Source organism: Helianthus annuus, chromosome 2, assembly GCF_002127325.2.
Source record: "Helianthus annuus cultivar XRQ/B chromosome 2, HanXRQr2.0-SUNRISE, whole genome shotgun sequence".
NCBI classification, from domain to species: domain Eukaryota; kingdom Viridiplantae; phylum Streptophyta; class Magnoliopsida; order Asterales; family Asteraceae; genus Helianthus; species Helianthus annuus.
The window spans coordinates 132,637,075-132,659,206 of NC_035434.2; the positions used below are offsets into that span (position 1 = coordinate 132,637,075).

Genomic DNA, 22,132 nt, shown 5'->3' on the forward strand with positions numbered 1-22,132 from the left:
ATATTTAGACTTATGGGCTTCTTCTAATATACGGTGACGTAAATTTCCTAATTTAGGTATCCACATTCTCTTTTTATGGAACCTCCAAATTCCATCTGTTCCTTGTTCTAATTCCTTAATCATTCCTTTTAACTTTTCAGTATCTTCCTTGATTACTGATTCTTGTGCTTTTTTAATTTGATTGTTTAAATCTACTTGTAGATTTAATTTAAGAGAACGTACCCTTTTTGGTTTTTCGTGATATTTTCGACTTAAAGCATCAGCCACCACATTGGCTTTTCCTGCATGATACTGGATATCACAATCATAATCACTAAGCAATTCCATCCAGCGTCTCTGTCTCATATTCAACTCTTTTTGCCCGAAGACATATCTTAAACTCTTATGATCTGTGAATATGGTAAACTTACTACCATAAAGATAATGTCTCCAAATCTTAAGGGCAAAAATTATGGCTCCTAATTCCAAATCCTGGGTCGAATAATTTCCTTCATGACTCTTAAGCTGTCTAGATGCATAAGCTATAACCTTTTGGACGTTGCATCAATACGCATCCATAACCTAATTTAGAAGCGTCACAAAAGACTACAAAGTCTTCAGTTCCCTTCTGGTAATGCTAGTATCGGTGCATGGGTTAATCTTTGCTTAAGGATTCTAAAGGCTTCTTCTTGTTTTGGTCCCCATTTAAACTTAACAGATTTACAGTTAACTTAGTTAAAGGAATGGCTATTCTAGAAAAATCTCGAATAAATCTTCTATAATAACCGGCCAATCCTAAGAAACTTCTAACTTCAGTTGGTGATTCTGGGGTTTTCCATTTGGTAATTGCCTCGATTTTCGTTGGATCTACATGAATTCCTTCATGATTAACCAAATGTCCGAGAAATTGCACTTGTTCTAACCAAAACTCACACTTTGAAAACTTAGCATAAAGCTTTTCTTTTCTCAATAAACTTAAAAGTAAGTGCAAGTGCTTTGCATGCTCATCTTTACTTTTAGAGTAAATTAGAATATCATCTATGAAGACAATTATGAATTTATCCAAATATGGCTTACATATTCGGTTCATCATGTCCATAAATGCGGCTGGGGCATTGGTTAAACCAAATGGCATGACAGTAAATTCATAATGACCATACCTTGTTCTGAATGCGGTTTTAGGAATATCCTCTTCCTGTACCTTTAATTGATGATATCCTGATCTTAAATCAATTTTAGAGAAAAATCGAGCTCCTTGAAGTTGATCAAACAAATCATCGATCCTCGGTAATGGGTACCGATTCTTAATCGTGACTTTGTTCAATTCCCGGTAGTCAATGCACATACGCATTGATCTGTCCTTCTTTTTAACAAATAAAATCGGCGCTCCCCATGGCGATGAGCTTGGCTGTATGAATCCCTTTTCCAACAACTCGTCTAGTTGTTTCTTCAATTCTTGCATTTCAGCGGGTGCTAAACGGTAAGGTGCTTTGGCAATTGGTGCTGTTCCTGGTAGCAGATGGATTCTGAATTCCACTTCCCTGTCTGGCGGTAGTCCTGGCAATTCTTCTGGAAAGACATCTGAAAATTGGGACACTACTGGAATATCTTTTACTTATTTTCCTTTAGTGTTAGTGATTATTGAAATCAAATACACTATAGATCCTTTTCTTATATAACTTGCAGTTTTCATCACAGAGATGAATTTAGTGGATCTAAAAGGTCTATCTCCTTTAATTGAGATCTTTTCACCTCTTGGTGATTTTAATTGAATTGTCTTTTGATCACATAAAATACTGGCTTTATTGGCTATTAACCAATCCATTCCTAATACTACATCAAATCCAACCAGATTCATTGGGTAAAGGTTTGCCATAAATTTTTGATTAAAAATTTCTATTCTTGCTCCCTGCAAGATTTCAGAAATCTTAACAGTTTCTCCATTTGCGGTTTCCACTAGACATTCTTGTGGTAGTTTAGTTAATGATTGATTTAGGAGTTTGCAAAACGAAGTATTAATAAAACTTTGGTTTGCACCAGAGTCAAATAATACTTTAGCAAAAATATCATTAACTAAAAACGTACCAGCAATGACGTCTGGAATCATCCTGGCTTCCTCTGTAGTTAGCACGAATGCTCTGGCATTTTTAGGATTTTTGTTGGTTGCAGCTGGAGCCAATTTCGGACAGTTTGTCCTAATGTGACCTTTTTCCCCACAATTGAAACACATTCCATTACTGGATTTCTTCTTGCAATTCTCTTCCTTGTGTCCTGGGGCCTTGCAAAAATTACAGTAAGTAGAGCATCTTCCAGAATGCTTCTTTCTGCAGGCTTTGCAGTAGGGTGCAGAGGTAGAACCTACATTCCTACGATTGGAATTCCCAGAACGGAATTCTTGAGTAAGCCTTTGGGTTAGGTTTCTCCTCTGGTCTTCTTCTCTAGTACGGATTAACTCATCTGTCAAGGTATTGGCTAGTTCTACAGCTTCCTCTATGGTTTGGGGTCTAGCTGCCTTGACTACATGTCTAATTTCTCCAATTAATCCCCAGATGTAACGGGAGATTAATACCGGTTCAGGTGATGCAAGGGTAGGTACTATTCTAGCATATTCAAAGAATGTGGTAGTGTAACCTTTACTATCTACCCCGGTCATTCTTAGATTCAGAAACTTATTTGCTATCTGTTCTTTTTCATTGGGAGGGCAGAATTTCCTTTCTACCATGTTCTTGAATTCTTCCCATTCCATATTATAAATCCTATCACTTCCTCTGGATTGGAGGATAGTGTTCCACCATTCTAAGGCTGCATTTTTAAACAGATTTGAAGCAAACATTATTTTATCTTCTTCAGCACACTTGCTTATTTTCAGAACTGCCTCAGTTTTCTCTATCCAGCGTAAAGCTGCAATGGGTCCTTCATTGCCCGATAATTCTATTGGTTTGCAGGACCAGAATTCCTTGTAAGAACAACCATGTGGCATGGTTCTTCTTCTTTGGGAACGGGCGCTTGAAGTATGGGTCCATTGTTCACGCTGTTTTCGGGTTCAGTTGGTCGCTTACTGCTATGCTTACTTTTATTATTCGCTTCCTGAACTGTTTGAATAATAAATGGCATCGCATCTATAATTCCCTGTGCCACAATATGCTGAACGGCACTATTATCCATTTGGTTTCCGTTGATATTATTGTCCGAATTTTCATTAACCACGTTAATGTTACTCTGGTTATCGTTATTCAGATTTTCTTGACTTCCCGCGTCGGCCATCTGAATTTTAGACATTTACCAAATATTAATATCACAAATAATCTTTATATATAGCCAATCACATGACACACACGTTTAACCAAAACGTCGAGCATTGCGACTTTTACTCTTTTTATATAGTATGCATCAATACACACCAGTACAGGAATAAAAATTACAGTACCGACTGAAATCTAAAGCTACAATACTAATAGTATGCATCCGTAGTTTTTTTTTTTTTCTAACACATACACACATATATTATTATATTATTATTATTATTACTGTTTCTACCATCACCTTCACTGATATGGATTCATCCAAAAATCCATATTACGCTCATCGTATTTCCATACGAGGCGTTCTCCCACCTGTCGCATACGATCACTGCTTTCTAAAATTTCTTCCCCAAAAGTCCTAAGTTCCTGGACATTTTCTGCACTCATTGGGGGTGCAGGTTCTAGGACTGGGTTTAGAAACTGAGGTACGGGTTCTTGATACGGAGGCATAGGGGCTTGGTACGGGTATGGATTTTCTAAAATTTCCCTAACATATGCGTCACTAATGTTGTAGGGATCATGAGGATCTAACCCTGGATAAGCTCCTAAGTTGGGTATTGGCACATTTTCCTGAATTGGGTTTTGTTGCACGTAGTCCCTAACATCGTCCCACCAGGGGTCGTAGTTGTTTGGGTCTAAAGGATCAGGTGCAGGTACCCTAGGTATCTCCTCCGGATTGTACTCAGGTATTTCTATCTGGTCTTCTATTTCCATGGGTTGATCAGGATTTTGTGGTTGTGGTGCTAGCATTTGTTCCAGGTTTGGGTCAGCAGCAGTGGTTGCTAAAATATGGATATTAGCGATACCCCTATTGAGCATATCCTGATTATAAGCATCAGTTTCTCTTTTTGCTGCAGCTAACACTCGCTGTTCCTGCAACTTTTTCATTCTTTTCCTACGCTCGTGCGCTCCCCTACTGAACCATCCCCTCTTTTTCTGAGGAAATGGCTCTTCAGACTGAGCCTTAAACACAAAGATCCCTTCTTCTGTGTCAGCAGAATACCCTGAGAGGGCAGGCTGAGAAGAGGAGGTGCCTTCACTCCTAGGCGAACCAGACAGTTGACGATAGGCGTCAGAAGGTCCTTGGTCGCTCATACTGTAAACTAACAAATAGTCAGATAACACATATCAAGAAATACAATTATACACGTATTTCCATAATTTATTTCCTAACACTTTGAATTTTAATGTCAGCAGAACACTTCTGTGGCTGAATCAGTGGCATAGCTCTGATACCACCTTCTGTCACAGCCCCCGATCCCTAATCTCCCGGGAACAGGCGGCCGCGAGCCAGTTTCGGTGGTATCACATTTTATTTATCCAATTTGGCAGCGGAAATTTTCATCAGGACCGTAGTTAGGAAATATTTAATCAGAGTAAACCACCACATTTTATAACATTTAAACATATGGGTAAAAACCCAAGTTTTCAATACACACGTTTCATAGGAATAAATCCTATTTATTTAATAAAAACATCCATTTTATTCTTAGGTAACTTTATTGCCACTTTTCCAAGCCTTCAGTGCTGTCCAGCTGGCTTCTATTTGGCTTTCACACTTTGTTACCTGAAACGCGTTTTAAAAACATTTTGTCAGTGGGAAATACTGGTGAGTGAATCCCAGTTTAATCAAGTTTAAGTAAAAACCAATTTGCAGTATTGAGGGCACATCCGCAATTACATTTGTATCCAAGACATCACAATTAACATCAGTGGTACGGTCATACTCAACATATGGGATGTACCACGCCAGTAACCAATTTTGTATACAAACCCCAACATACCCACTATAATTGTATTCTTTACAAATACTCAAAAACTGCCTTTGTATATATTTAATTAAGTGAGGTTTTGTAAGAACAGTAAACAAAAAGGTTTACAAAAAGCGAATCAACTCACATTGCTGTTTTAGGTTTTTCGTAAGGGTTTCCTGGAGATAATCTATAAATTACACAAATGCACGTGTGTTAGTATAATAACCCATTTTAACATTAGTAATACCCTCCCCGAGACGGCATTCCAACGACTACGTCGGGCAGAACCACGACAGCTGTTACGGAACCCTAGATCAATCGGGCAGCGTATCTAATACGTCTCCAGGGGTTATAATACTTACATCGTAGCAGAACCTCGCTATTTTAGGGGGTATAATGCCCGGGTATAGTGTATACTACTTCAGAAATTTAGAAAGAAAGAAAGTTGTGAGCGACGAAAACCGAAAGCCCGTTGCCTTCTTATATAGGGCTGTAATTGGACTTCCTCGCGGCCCGCGTGAAGTTTGGGCCGGGTCTACTCGGCCCGCGTCAATGCTAGTCAACGGACTAGCTTGTCCGGCTCATCTACTAGACTCGCCACGATGATGACACGTGGCCGCACCGGGTCACGCCACAAATTGGGTCGTTCGCGGCCCGCATCAACTAAACTGAATAGGTACGCGGCCCGCTTGGGCTTATGGTTTGACGATATCTGGTTCTCCTACTCGCGCGGCCCGCATGGACTTGAGGTGAGGCCCTACGCGGCCCGCCTCAACTTAATAATTATTGTTTTTATTTATTTTATATAGTATAATCTATCTTGGGGCTCGGTTTTCACATACGGGGTGCATATAAAGACACATTGAGATATTTAAAATATATTAGGGTGTCGGAAATATTATGAGGATGTCTGTTTTACCGAGGGTTGTTATAGGATCTGCGTTAACAATGAAGTTAGTAAGTTTGAGGATGCGTTCTCGAAATCATGCGTGTGGAATGGACAAGTAGCTGGGTTTGAACGTCTTGCATGGCTTAAAATCCAAGGTTTGCCTCTTTGTTTACTCGATCATGAAGTCATTAATACAGTGGCTGGGTTGTTTGGAAGAGTGGGACACAAAGCGAATAAGTCACTAACTGATGAAGATTTGTCGTTTGAGTATATCGGCGTTCTAGTAGGAATGGTAAACGAGTGTCGGAGGAAGTATTGGTGAATTGGAGAGATCGTAAGTTCAAGGTGTGGGTCACGGAGGATTTGGGCGAATGGGTTCCGGATTTCATTGAGCCTGAGATAGTTGAGAGTGCCGAGAATGCTGAGAATGAAGGTGGGAGTAGTAAGGAGGACGGGTCTGACGAGGAGGAGAACTCTACTCCATGTTCAGAAGAGTTTAACATGAATTCAATGGAGGAGCCGAATGCTAGAAACGGGGTTGATGCCAATGTTGATGAGGATATGTTTGTACCGGCTGTTACGTTCCAATTTGAGGATGGAGAAGCTTCGGCTTTGAAATCCATTAAGTGGAAAAAGTTTAAGAATATGGAAGGGGTGGATAGACCGAGCAACGCCTATACTAGTAGCAACGAAAGCTTGAAGGTAACAAAGAGAACGAAGAACGCCATAGAGAACGATTTATTTAGCTTGGATGGGATGTTGGGTTTGGATGGCAACCGTGTTGACAATGTTGATGGGGATACGGAAGAGGTTAGTGAAGTAGAGGAAAGTATTGATTTGAACTCTAAACCGATTTTAGAAAGGCACGGGGTAGAACACGAAAATGTTAACATGGGTCCAAGTAATATTGAGGAGAATGGTGAAGCTGTTAATATTGCGAATGAAGTGGAAGCTACAAAAGGCTTGGCCGCTAAACTTGGTGCACTTGTAGGTGTTAATGATAACATTATTCGGGAGTCGATTGTTATTGAAGGGTTACAAGGAGTGAAGCGATGAATTGCTTATCTCTAAATGTAAGAGGGATTGGGGTTGATGGTAAAGTTAGATGGATTAAAAGACTTAAAAACGAGTACGGTATTTCATTTATTGGGTTGCAAGAAACGATGGCTAGTAGTCTAAAGCCGGGTACAGTGTCTAGCTTTTGGGGTGGTGCTGGCTTTGATTGTGAGATTGTTCATGCAAGCGGTCAATCGGGAGGTCTTGTTTCATGTTGGGACCAAAGGTATTTATTAAAGATAAAGTTGTTAAAGATGTCAATTTTTTGCTTGTTTCTGGTTTGTTAGTAGATGGTTTGGTTCGTCTGAATGTGCTTAATACCTATGCTCCTCAACAAAATTGTGATAAGCGCATATTATGGAGCAAGGTTTTGAGACTTATGCAAGAAGGCCAAGGGTGGTGGATCGTGTTTGGCGACTTTAATGCAGTGCGAGACTCGTCAGAAAGAAGGAATTCTAATTTCGATCCCATATGCGCTAATGATTTCAACGATTTTATTGACGAGGCGGGTTTGCGGGAATATGAATTAAAGGGGATGGAGTTTACGTTTTCAGTGACCCGGAATGGTGTGTGCAAGCTGAGTTGCATTGATAGAGTTCTGGTATGCTCGAATGTTCTCAATAAATGGCCGAACGCTTGTGTTAGAGCATTGTCTAGAGAGCTATCCGACCATTCTCCGTTGCTATTTACTATGGTCGAATCGAATTTTGGGTATAAGCCTTTTAGGTGGTTTGATTCGTGGAGGGATAAAAATGGGTGTGAGGAAGTGGTCAAAGGGGCTCTGACGGATTTGGTTATGGATGGCCCTTCGGACGTGGTGTTGACTCGCAAGTTGAAGCGGCTTAGAGAGCGATTAAAAACTTGGTACAAAAAGTGGAAAAATCAAGAGCTTGAAGACGAGACGAGACTTAGAAAAGAAAAAGAAGAGCTTGATGTTTTGATGGAGCAAAAAGATTTAGAAGAGTCCGAGTTATGGGTTTGGTCGGAGTGTAAGAAGAGTCTTGATGAAATTGAATATGATAGGTCGCGGGATATTCAACAAAAATCTAGAGTTAAGTGGGCGGCTCTTGGGGATGAGAACTCGGCGTTTTTTCATGGTATGGTCAATGGGAGGAAAGCTAGAAATGCCATTCCGGGGATAGATGTTAACGGGGTGTGGGTGTCTAAACCGTCTTTGGTGAAAAAAGAAGTTATGAGGTTTTTTAGAGATCATTTTAAAGAACAGTACAAGATTCGGCCGGAGCTAGTGTGTAGCGGTGTGAAAAGATTAACGGATGACGATAGTTTGATGCTTGTACAACCATTTTCGAGGCAAGAAATAAAAGATGCGGTTTTTGATTGTGGCTCGAACAAAGCTCCGGGTCCAGACGGCTTCAATTTCAGGTTTGTCAAGTCTTTTTGGAGTTTGCTTGAAGACGATTTTGGACATATTATGGATGAGTTCTTCGAGACAGGTAACATTAGTTTGGGTTGCGGGTCGTCTTTTATAACTTTAATCCCGAAGGTTAAAACCCCTTTGGGTCTTAAAGATTATAGGCCCATCACTCTTATTGGGATGATTAGTAAGGTTAAGTCTAAGATCCTTGCTAACCGTCTTAAGAAGGTGTTGGGCTCGGTTATTTCCGAGTCACAGTCGGCTTTTCTCGCGGGTAGATTTATCCTTGATGGGCCTTTGGTAGTAAATGAGCTCATGGAATGGTTGAAGAAAAAGAACCGTAAGTCGTTTATCCTAAAGATTGATTTCGAAAAAGCGTATGATAATGTGAATTGGAATTTTTTGTTGTCTATGATGCACCAAATGGGTTTTAAATCAAGATGGGGTAAGTGGATAGAAGGTATATTGAAGGCATCTAGATCCGCGGTTCTTGTGAATGGGTCTCCAACCTTCGAATTTAATTGTGAAAAGGGTCTTCGTCAAGGCGACCCTATTTCACCATTCTTATTCCTTATAGCGATGGAGGCGTTGTCTTGGTTGTTGAAAAAAGCTCAAGAGATTGGGGTCCTTAAAGGTATTAATTTTTCTGAGAGTGAAGCCGATATTACCCACCTGTTTTATGCGGATGATGCGCTTATTATGGGGGAATGGTCGCAAGAGAACATTCAAAACACGGCTCGCATTTTGAGAATATTTTATATTTGTTCGGGCCTTCGAATAAACATCCATAAGTCCAATCTTTATGGGATTGGTACGGAGGATTTTGAAGTAGACGATATGATGGCGATTTTGGGTTGTAAACGTGGTTCTTTTCCGTTTGTGTATTTGGGGATTAAAGTGGGAGCAAATATGTCCAGAATTAATAACTGGAATATGGTTATTGACGTGATTAAAAGAAGGTTAGAAACATGGAAGGCGAGAACGTTATCTATAGGAGGGCGCTTGGTTTTGATTAAGTCGGTTCTTGAAAACCTTCCGGTGTACTATTTTTCATTGTATCAAGCGCCTAAAGCGGTGGTTCAAAGTATTGAGGCGATCTTTAGACGGTTCTTTTGGGCCGGCTCTTCGGGTGTTAATAAGATACCATGGGTCGCTTGGGAGGTTATAGCAAGACCAAAAAATAAAGGTGGGTTGGGAGTGGCTAGTATACAAGATACAAATGAAGCGCTTTTGCTTAAATGGACGTGGCGGTACAAATGTGATGCTGTGAGCCTATGGAAAAAGATTATCGAAGGTTGTAATGGGGCAACAAGAGCTTGGTCGTTACTTCCTTGTGGTCCTCTCGCTAGCGGGTGTTGGAGGAGGATTGTGAAAATAGGCTCCAAAAAGCTTGCTAACGGGTCGGAATTTAATACTTTATTTGCAGCGCAGGTTGGTGATGGCTCGGCGGTTAACTTCTGGACGGATACATGGCTGCGTCACGAGCCTTTGCGCTTGATCTATCCAGCCTTGTTTCGCCTGGAATCTAATAAATGGGCAGCAGTTAATCAGCGCGTGCAGCTCGTTAACGGGTCACGGACTGGGATGGTTTGGACCTGGAGACAAAACCTTCGTCTGATGCAGAAGTGAGCGAATTGTTTCAGCTGCTATCAGATTTGTTCGAGTATAGGTGGAAGCCTGGTGCGGATAAATGGTCGTGGAAAGGTGATAAAAATGGGTTGTTTTCGGTTCGAGGCGCTAAACAAGTGTTAGCTGATCCTGGTACAGCAGCGCAGAGTGAGGTTTTTATCAAATGGAAGACATGGACACCACTAAAGTGTAAGATTATGGTATGGCGCGCTGCTTTGAATCGTCTTCCTACAAAAATGGAGCTTTTGAAACGCGGGGTGTTGATAGAAGATGTGGTTTGTCCATGTGTGGCGAAGATAATGAAACGCTAATGCACTTATTAACCGGTTGTATTGTTTCCACGGAGATTTGGGCTAGAGTATCATCTTGGTGTAACATTACCCCGCCGATCGTTTTTGATGTCAAGGACCTTCTTGCGTTAGCGGACCTACAACCATACTCGAAGAAGGAGAAGGATATCCTTAGAGGTATTATTTATACTACTATATGGATGTTGTGGATCGAAAGAAACTCGAGAGTGTTTGAAGGCAAACATCGGCGTCCTTTGGAACTCTTAGCGAATATAAAAACTGTGTCGTTTTTTTTTTAGACATAGATCGAGAATTAAAAGGGTAGAGTGGAATACGTGGTGTAATAGTCCTTTGAATGCGTTGTAATCGGTTTGGCCGGTGGTCCCCGTTTTGAGGTCCATTTTCGGCGTGTGTTTTTTATGAAGTTTTCTTTTCAAAAAAAAAAAATAAATTTGAGGATACCTTCCATGAATACACTTGGTTTCTATATTATAGCAGATAGATAGATTATTATATATAGTAAGTATAGATAGATTAATATTCATTAATAGTTAATAGTCATCATTGAAACAAATTCAAATTACATATCTAAAATATCTCATTGAAACAATTTATTTTTAAACCGACATAATAAATCATATATAAAAATAAAAATAAATCCCGAAACAATAACACTTTCATGTTCACATCACAAACCATCACGTATCAAACGCACTGCCGTCTCCGCCGTTAATTCTGACCACCACCACCACCACCACCACCGTCGTAAACCACCGTTTAACAACACCGGTAAGTGGCAAACCTTCTCATCTCCTATTCATTCATATTATTCATATCCTCTGGACCTCTTCATACTTATTATTGACCCCAATTTTAAAAACTAGGGTTTCATCATCCCCAATCATTATCCACTCAATTCACGCATTCAACGATCATGCAAGCACCAGTAGCACCTAAAAACCGCTTAGAATTCCTCAACACACGCCCTCCACCCAATTACGTAGCCGGATTAGGCCGTGGAGCCACCGGTTTCACCACCCGGTCCGATATCGGTCCGGCGCGTGCAGCACCGGACCTCCCAGACCGTTCTGCGGGTGCCGGGGCACCCGCGGGAACCTCCGGTGTTGGCCGGGGCCGAGGCAAGGATGAGGAAGAGGAAGAAGAGGCTGAGGATAAAGGATATGATGAGAATCAAAAGTTTGATGAATTTGAAGGGAATGATGTCGGATTGTTCGCTTCGGCTGAGTACGATGAGGAGGATAAAGAGGCTGATGCTGTGTGGGATGAGATTGATAAGCGGATGGATTCGCGACGGAAGGATAGGCGCGAGGCGAGGTTGAAGGAGGAGATTGAGAAGTATCGGGCGTCGAATCCGAAGATTACGGAACAGTTTGCTGATTTGAAGCGGAAGTTGGTTACATTGTCGGCTGCGGAGTGGGATAGTATACCGGAGATTGGGGATTATTCGTTGCGAAACAAGAAGAAGCGGTTCGAGAGTTTTGTGCCTGTGCCAGATACGTTACTGGAGAAGGCGAGGCAGGAGAAGGAACATGTTACCGCGTTGGATCCGAAGAGTCGGGCGGTTGGTGGGACGGAGACGCCGTGGGCGCAAACGCCGGATTTGACTGCGGTTGGGGAAGGTAGAGGGACGGTTTTGTCGTTGAAGTTGGATAGGCTGTCCGATTCGGTTTCGGGTCTGACTGTTGTTGACCCGAAAGGGTACTTGACTGATTTGAAGAGTATGAAATTACTAGTGATGCGGAGATTTCGGATATTAAAAAGGCGAGACTGTTGTTGAAGTCGGTGATTCAAACGAATCCGAAGCATCCGCCAGGGTGGATTGCGGCTGCGAGGTTGGAGGAAGTTGCGGGGAAGATTCCGACAGCGAGGGAGTTGATAAAAAGAGGGTGTGAGGAATGTCCGAAGAACGAGGATGTGTGGATTGAGGCGTGTCGGTTAGCGAATCCAGATGAGGCAAAGGCTGTGATTGCTAGGGGTGTTAAAGCGATTCCTAATTCGGTTAAACTTTGGATGCACGCTGCGAAACTGGAACACGATGATGCTAATAAAAGTCGGGTGTTGAGGAAGGGTCTTGAAAATATTCCGGATTCCGTAAGGCTGTGGAAAGCGGTTGTGGAACTTGCTAACGAAGATGACGCGAAGCTTTTGCTTCAGCGAGCAGTGGAGTGTTGCCCGTTGCATGTGGAATTGTGGCTTGCGTTAGCTAGGCTGGAGAAGTACGATGCAGCGAAAAAGGTACTGAATAAGGCGAGAGAGAAGCTTCCGAAAGAACCCGCGATTTGGATCACTGCAGCAAAGTTGGAAGAGGCTTTTGGAAACACGTCGATGGTTGGGAAGATTATAGAAAGGGGTATTCGGGCTTTACAGAGAGAAGGGGTCGAGATTGATCGGGAGGCGTGGATGAAGGAGGCCGAAGCTGCTGAACGGGCTGGTTCAGTGGCAACGTGTAATGCGATTATTAGTAATACTATCGGATTGGGGTTGAAGATGAGGATCGTAAGGCGACTTGGGTTGCTGACGCGGAAGAATGTAAGAAACGGGGCTCGATCGAAACCGCTAGAGCGATTTACAGCTGTGCGATTGCTGCGTTTAAATCGAAGAAGAGCGTATGGCTTAAAGCAGCTCAACTCGAGAAGGCTCACGGCACTCGTGAGTCGCTTGATGCTTTACTTCGTAAAGCGGTTACTTACACGCCTCAAGCTGAGGTCTTATGGTTAATGGGTGCGAAAGAGAAGTGGCTCGCTGGCGATGTGCCGGCAGCACGACACATTCTTCAGGAAGCTTATGCTGCGATTCCGAAGTCTGAAGAAATTTGGCTTGCTGCGTTTAAGCTTGAGTTTGAGAACAACGAGCCGGAACGAGCCCGAATGCTTCTTGCTAAAGCACGGGAACGGGGAGGAACCGAGAGAGTATGGATGAAGTCTGCTATTGTCGAGAGAGAACTCGGGAACAGTTCGGAAGAACGGAGGCTTCTTGACGAAGGGTTGAAATTATTTCCGTCGTTTTTCAAGCTATGGTTAATGCTCGGTCAGCTCGAGGAACGGCTCGGTAATTTACCGCAAGCGAAAGAAGCGTACGAGTTGGGTTTAAAGCAGTGTCCGAATTCAACTCCTCTTTGGCTCTCTCTTGCTAATCTCGAGGAGAGAATGAGCGGGCTGAGTAAAGTTCGGGCCGTGCTCACAATGGCTAGAAAACGGAACCCGCATTTCCCTGAATTATGGCTGGCTGCGATCAGAGCCGAGTCACGACACGGTTCGAAAAAAGAAGCCGATATCTTAATGGCGAAGGCGTTACAGGAATGCCCGAATAGTGGTATATTATGGGCTGCTGCAATCGAAATGGCTCCACGACCGCAAAGGAAAACCAAGAGTTCGGATGCTTACAAGAAATGTGAACACGATCCACATGTAATAGCTGCGATTGGGAAGCTATTTTGGCATGACAGGAAGGTGGATAAAGCGCGCACTTGGCTTAACCGAGCGGTTACTCTTGCACCCGATGTTGGCGACTTTTGGGCTTTGCTTTATAAGTTTGAACTGCAGCATGGAACCGAGGACCAGCAGAAGGAAGTCATGAGGAAGTGTATTGCCGCGGAACCAAAACATGGTGAAAGGTGGCAGCCGATATCGAAGGCGGTTGAGAATTCCCATCAGCCGGTTGAAGCGATTTTGAAGAAGCTAGTTGTTGCCCTTGGAAAGGAAGAGAAAGCTGCTGAGGATAACAAACACCAGTAATGTTTTGACTTTTTTCAGTTGGTTAGTCTGTTCTGTTGACTTTACAGGTATTACTTTTATATTTACAATGTTACTGTATTGTTTACTTTCCAGTATGTTCTTATCCATAGATTCGTATGATATCATGTTCTTATCCATAGATTCATATAATTCGGCGTATTGTTACAATGTTACTGTTTGCTATCTTTTTCTGTTTTTCTTTGATAAATTATGCTATCTTTTTGATTTTCGTTGAATTTTTTGATTCATACAACTGTTGCCTTTGGGGTTTGACCAGTTTGCTCTTGTGGGAATGGAGATGATGATGATTAACTAATTATGTTGCTGCTGCTGTTCCATTATTTTAGGCAATTCAGCCTATATGTATTTGATACATGCAAAAGTTGCAGCCATGGCGGATTTCGACAATCATCTCCGAGCGGCGAAGTGACGTCATCGTGCTTCCTAGGTGCCGGTGTTGCTCTGGCGCCGATCAAGCTGTTGTCGAAATCCGCCATGGCTGCAACCGTTGCATGTATCAAATACATATAGGCTGAATTGCCTAAAATAATGGAACAGTAGCAGCAACATAATTAGTTAATCATCATCATCATCTCCATTCCCAAAAAAAGAAAAGCAAAACAAAAATCCGAGAATCGAACCGTATCCGTAATCAGTGAAAACAAATCCGAATTGCGAACTCTTCAGTTCAATTGCTAACCATATGTCCATACGCGTATCGTGAATTCAATTTTCGGTCAGGTCATTAGTTCCACGAATCTTGTCTATTCCGATTATCTAATCGAATTCTAATTAAGAACGACCCAATACCAGCTTATCAGCTGAATTTGGTTCGATCAGACACATTTCTGATTCAGATGGGTTCAATTTACATTACGAACAAAAGAACAAAAATTCAAAACCAAATGAACCAATATCCGAACCGATAAACACCCCTACAAAGGATGACCACAAAATCCGAACAACCCAGACCCGGCAGAATAACCAACCCGGATCCGAATATTAAATCGGATAGGTGAATCAGATAATCAGATATTAACCAAGAACCGAAGCTTCGTCTTCTTCAAGTCAAAACATTCGTAATTCGTTCATCAACAACGGCAGTAGATACAATCAATCGATCACTAAAATATGTAATTTGATTTCTACAATATTATTATTATTGTTTGTATGTTCAAAAGCAGAACAACTGAGCTCAAAGGAGTGTGAAGATCTAGGGTTTACAGGTCTCGCACTCTGTTCCGATTGCAATTCTCTCGCTGAATATGGCAAAGATCAAGGTTCGATTTATCTTTTATGATCATATTGTCTTATTGTGCTAGTAGATTTTAGAGATGTTATTGTGGATTGTTGAATTTCGATTGTGTTTGTTGCTGTTTTGGATTTGTTTGAGGTGATTTGGTGTTTGTTGTGGTTTTGTGATTGAGTTAGGGTTTGATTCGTAAGAGAAGTTATAATTTGGTTGATGATGGTTTGATTATAGTGGAATTGATGGAGATTTGGTTTGTGGTAGTGCTAGGGTTTTGGTTTTGGTATTAGGGAAGGAAACCCTGGTTTAGTCTGTTTTGCTTTGCTTTTAGTTAGGCCTGTAAATGAACCAATGCACATGTTCGTTCGTTGAGGAAATGAACGTGTTTGTGTTCTTGTTCTTGTGTACAGACAGTTCACGAACATAAGCAAACATATTTGAGCGAAAACCAATAAACAATAAACATGAATGATGAATCAAGAATTGTTGTCTTCTTGGCCCCTTTTTCGATTATCTTTTCAATTATCATGTTTTTGATTCCTTCATTAATAAAGCTGAACTACTTACACTTGTTTGATGATCAATTGCAGTACTGCTGTCTGATTGCAGAAAGTGCTGTACTGAGGATTCTAATGACTCTACCAGCGAGGTCTTGATTTTATACTTTCCGTTATGCAATCTTGGGCCACTGTCTGGTCGGTCTGGACTGGAATTTGCACACCCCTAGCCTTGGTTTAAAACTACACGCATAATGCACGATGTGCATGATGTGGTGATGAGATAGCATCACTGCAGTTGATGTGATGCGATTCCATGATGCACATATGATGCAGATGATGCGGTGCCTTATGCAGTTAATCAGTTTTTGAACATATTAGACAATTGATTGCGACGGGTCTAAGTTTTTCAAATCTGATTGAACAACGGGTTTGAATATATTTTGAACAAATTAGATCATAGATTGAACAAATCTGACCTGAGATGTGGAGAATATCTTATATTTTAGTTTTTAAAAGTTAACAAATAAACATATTACCTATAAACAACTTCTTTTAAGGGCCCAAACGCATCAGAGCGCATCAGCGTTTGGGACCGAAACGCATCAGAGCCCCGCACACTAAACCAAGCCTCTAATCATGGCTGTTTTTATTACTGCCAGCATGTTCTTTAAGGGCCCAAAGCATGTGTTCGTAATTGTTTTGTATGTCTGTTTCTTCACTTTATGAAGTATTTGTCGTTTACCATATAATGGATTACAATTATCTACTCTGGTTCTGTCCTGGAGGGTCTGTATGAGGAAGCTCATGTTCTATCCAGAGGTGGTTAGTTTCATAGAAGATGTCAAAGTTGAATATGTGTTTAATGCGGCCACCAAAGCTGATCATGTTGGATGATGCTGGACAACATAAAGAAACTACAAGGGGCGTTTGTTGCTTAGTTTTTATATGCTTATTGGTTATTCTCAACACTTGTTGACTATAAAGTATCTTATCAGGGTTAATGTGATTTAAAATAGGAGATGCTTCAGTAATTGTTTTATATGTAAAAATTATTGGTTGGTGATTATGTTGTTCTGCTGATCTCTTAATGGTCCTCTGAAGGATATAATAAAGTTAACTGCTTTGTGCTTATCACTTGAAACTCTTAAGACCTCATGCTGATGTTATTTCATGCAGAATCGACAACTGGAAGCGTGAGCACATACTTGAATTCTTGAGGAGAAGCTGAAGCCAACATCAGCGATTTGATTGGTTGGTTGAGTTTGTTCTTAAATCTTGGCATTATCTAGTTACGCCCGTCTGTAACACTTTTTTTTTACTTCTTTTTTTGCAATTTGTAGAACAATTATTTCTACTTCTTATCATCTGCTTCAGTTATGTACTAGACTGCTAGTTTATATACATGAGTGAATGATATGATGCACTGGATAAATCATTGTTCTTTATCCATGATATGATGGTTACAGTTGTGAAGTATATGACTGTAATTCATGTCATCGTTCATTATTCATGTTATGATGAGCGGTAATTAATGTTCATACTGCGAAAAATCATTCGGGTACTTCTCCGTGAAGCCCTTCACCTATGGACTCACTTGAGGTCGCCTCGTGTTTTCGACTTTCAAGTCCTTAGGGTGTTTCTTTCCACTTGTATTTTCTGTACCAGAAGGATCGAGTCAATAACATTAAACAACTTGATGCTGGGGGTAACGGGTAGGTTATATTAGGTGGATTAACAGATCAAATGGACCCACCACTTTGTCTAATTTTTTAATATTTTTATACAAATAATCAGCAAGGGACGTGTACGTTTAATATATGGGTCATGTCATGGGTTGTTAGGAAATAAATAATCCATTTTTTTAGCGAAGGTCTGTTTCTCTCCATGATTTACGATCATGTGAATTATAATTATAATTATTTAACAATTCTCTTTGACTCTCCATGATTTCGATCATGTGAATTATAATTATAATTACGCACACATATTGGAGAGGGTTTTATACAAAAATGGTTATCCAATATTGTTGCAAGAACTGTGAGAATAATATATGTATTTTTAACTCTTAAAAGTTAAAAAATATTTATTTCAAGTTATTTCTGATCGGTTAATATATTTATCTCATATTTCTTTCCTAGCAACAGTTTAGAGCTATTTACCCACACGTGGATAGAGAACTTATGAATTTACATGTGTAGATGTTCCAGTTAGGTTCTCATTTTACTCATATATTAAATTGTGTAAAAGACATCAACTATAACCCATACACACCTAAATTATGTAGTGCTTTGGGTCGATCGTTTCAAGTTCTTTTGTAAATATGGATAATATATGATGATGATTTAGTAACAATTTAAACAACTAATAACTCGGAACTTAAATGAATGTTCTTTAAAATGGCCTAATTGTTTTGTTCATTACACCTCTTTCTCAATTAATAAACTTGGTTTATAAATTTAGTCAAGATTAGAAAAACCAAATGAAAAAGACAGGAGAATGAAATAAAGTTGTAGTTTCTGGGTAATGAATAAAGTTGATGGAATTAAAAATTGGAAATGACTGGTTGAAAGGAAATAAAAAAAAAGTCATAAAACAACTCGTTCAAAATCTAAATACCCCCAACATGTCAACTTAGTATTGTCAGTGTTTTGGTTATAACGTTTATTAAGCATGTCGTGTTTACATTGACCCATTTAATATACGGATTACATTAACTAACCCAAAACATGATTATTTTCGTTTTGTCTTCGTTTCATCTAAGAAATTATCATCTCTAGCTAATATTCAGAGTGAATTGCAAGTTTTGTCCTTTATCTTTAGGTCATTTTGCAAGTTTTGTCCTTTATGTTTAAATTTGACGAGTTTTGTTCTTTATGTTTGAAAATCAAGCACGTTTTACCCTTTGGGGCAAAACGTGCTTGATTTTTAAGGACAAAACGTGCTTGATTTTTTAAACATAAAGGACAAAACATGCTTGATTTTTAAACATAAAGGACAAAACGTGCTTGATTTTTAAGGCCCAAAGGGTAAAATGTGCTTGATTTTTAAACATAAAGGACAAAACTCGTCAAATTTAAACATAAAGGACAAAATTTACAAAATGGCCTAAAGATAAAGGACAAAACTTGCAATTCACTCTAATATTCACATACCGTTTATTCTAATTTGCATGTTTAAAAAAAAAAATCTAATTTGCTAATATTCACACATTGTTTATTCTATTCACATATCATTTCACCAATCATAACTAATATTTTATGAAATTTACATATATTAAAAAACAAAAAAGTTATAACACATCAGGTAATTTACCTATAAAAATTTATAACCTAATAGATAATTTTTATATAATCTTCGCTGCTGCTTAATGTTAATGTTTTTTCGAAAAATCGAAAAATTATCTTTAGTGTTCTTGTTTCCCATCATTTAGTGCAAACATACAATGGTTATTCATACTTGCGTACCCATGTAGGTCTTAATTCTTCCATGATGTGTTAAACCAAAAAACATTACACGCATGTGTACGTGTATTAAAAATTTGATACAACAGAACTGTAAGCATATTCTAAACTACGTACGATGTACACTAGACGACTCCAACATCTCTGCATGAACTTTTCATAATATTGCATAACCTTCCATGAATCTTCCCACCGTTCTTTATAGCCATGATCTATCATCTAAGAGTGGTTTGGGATATTCTAGAAACGGGAATAACGATTTAAAACCAGTCAGGTCGTTAAATAAGGGTGTAAACGTGTCAACATGAGCAAGATTACGGTGTTCATAAAACGTTGAAATCAACTGAAGCTGCATGAAGTGAAGCAAACAGGCCGGTTTAATATTAATAAATTTAATTTGGTGATTTAACGGCCCAACCAGTGGGTTTGAAACTTGAAACCACGTGACAAATCTTTTTTATCAACTTCTTTTCTCTTTTATGGCATATGTAGGTATACCGTATACATATGTGATATATTAATAAATATCTTTATTATTTCAAGACAAACTAACAATTAAAGATAATAAACCACAAACCAAACCGTTAAAACTGGTTGGTTTGGTGCGGCTAACCCACCAATCCAACCAATATGATTTGTCATTACTACAACCATAACTAGCGAAGACGTAAAACCAGACTATGATATATTAAACCGAACTATGAACACATTTCTTAGAATAAAAAGTAAATTGCCATAAAGGAAAACAAAAATAGAAAAAGGAAAGGAAAAATTACGGGAATGTACATGTTTGACCTGAAAGTTTTCGCTATAGACATGGAAATTTAGTCTTCAAGAAGTAGTCAGCCTCACCACTATCGGATGTTGTCAAATCTGCTCCAACGCTTTAGACAACTAGGATTTATTTAGATTTAGCCTATACTTTGAGCTAGACGACCGAGATAGCTAGGATTTAGACTACACTATTAGCTAGACGACACGCCCCGCTTGCGGTATGCGCATATAATGTATATATGTGTGGGCCATCGGGGGCAAAAGTGAAAGTGCGCTAATTTTAACGTTATTTTATTAATTTGGTGAAAACAACGTTAAAAGCTGAGGACGGTTAATCATGCATCATGTAGTGGCGTTGATAGCTGAAAGACAAAAGGGTACATGCACTAATCGGTCTTTGTCCCGATTGCTGAGTGTTATGTGCCTTATGTCCAAGGCTTGATGCAAAACTACTATCGAGCCGGGGGTCTCACTGGAAGCAGCCTCTCTATTCCTACGGCGTAGAGGTAAGACTGTCTACATCTTACCCTCCTCAGACCCTACATTTGCTTTGCTATTAGTGAGATTTACTGAGTATGATGATGATGATATTAGCTAGACGACAATGCGTATCTATATATCTAATAAAGCAAACCATTGGGGGACACATGTCACCCAATTGTTGATGCCAAATAATCAGCCATGTCATCATCCACTTGGCACATCTCATAGTTGAGGATTGAACAAAGCATCTCATTTACGTTAATCATCCTCTCTCTCCTCTCAAAACCCTAAATCGATTTCTCTCTCTTTTCCTCTCTGACGAACACGGCGAACACGGCGACTAACATCGATCCAATAATTTTGATCAAGATTCAACGGATTTGAAGACAAATCATCTACGGTACTCTCTAATTAGAGTATTTCATGATCGATTATAGGTATTATTACGGTTAATTTTGCAGGAAATCAAATGGCGATTTAGTGAAGAGGTATAACCAATCTTCATTAGATAATAGTCTTCATCGACGGTATTCATGCTTGATTCCGATAACCCCATCTTTTACATACGATTTCGTTTTCTTTGATCCGATTTTCAGATTCAATGGTTTTTGTTAGATTGTTTGTTTGTTAGATTCAATGGGTCTCTAATAGTCGATTTTGATGTTGGTCGGTTTTTTTTTTGTTTTAGGGTTTTAAATTCTTTGTTCATGTATTGTGATTTGTTGATGTTACTGTTGTTCATAGCCGATTAGGGTTTTAATTCCTTTGTACAGTTTCTTTTTTAGGGTATGTAATAATTAATTTTGATGTTCGACGGTTTTGTTTTTTTTGTGTTTTAGGGTTTTAATTTCTTTCTTCATGTATTCTGATTTGTTGATGTTACTGCTGTTCATAGCCGATTAGGGGTTTAATTTTTTTTGTTCAGTTTCTTTTATAGGGTCTGTAATAGTCGATTTCGATTTTGAGGTTCGACGATATATGTTACCGAGTACATTAGCCAGATGTTACTGTTGTTCATATCAATGAGTTGCTGATGGAGTGTATGTAATGTTGAGTTCTGTTAGTGCTAAATTAGGAGTACTAGATGTTGAGGCGGTTAGTTGTAACGGTGCTGTTTTGTTTAGTTTGTTGACATTTAAGTGTGAATCTGTATTCGAAAGTCCGGTGAAGCCTTTTGATGGTTTATATTTTGGCAAATCTTATGTTATAATCAGCCGTTCTTTTTTTTAATATCTATGTTTGTTTGTTACTTGATTTAAATATGTAATAACTGAATACTTTTTTGATATGGTTTGATATCTTATTTGATGTAGTTTTGTTACATGGTAAAGATTGTTACCTATATTTGGTTGTAACAATTGACTGTCGTTTGTTACCTATATTTGTTACACGTAACTATTTTGATATACAATTTGGGGTTGTGAAAGACGACAACTTTGGAAGCGAGATGGTGTACGGATTTGCTGCCCGTGTGTGGAAGAACGACAAAAAATCGTTGGTGAGTGTTGATATTATAATCATTTAAAAAAAAAAGAATTTAGATGTTTTTAATATAAGACTTTGTGATTACTGATATTATAATTGCATTTAATGATAGTTATCTTTTCCGTTGCAGAAACTTCCTGCTGGTTATGGT

At 39.5% G+C, this 22,132-nt stretch overlaps 2 pseudogenes; both read left to right on the top strand.

Annotated features, from left to right (window-relative positions):
• Positions 1-11,017: 11,017 nt before the first annotated feature.
• On the top strand, positions 11,018-14,212 carry LOC118486760 (annotated as a pseudogene).
• Positions 14,213-14,524: 312 nt separating this feature from the next.
• On the top strand, positions 14,525-17,026 carry LOC118485762 (annotated as a pseudogene).
• Positions 17,027-22,132: the final 5,106 nt, after the last annotated feature.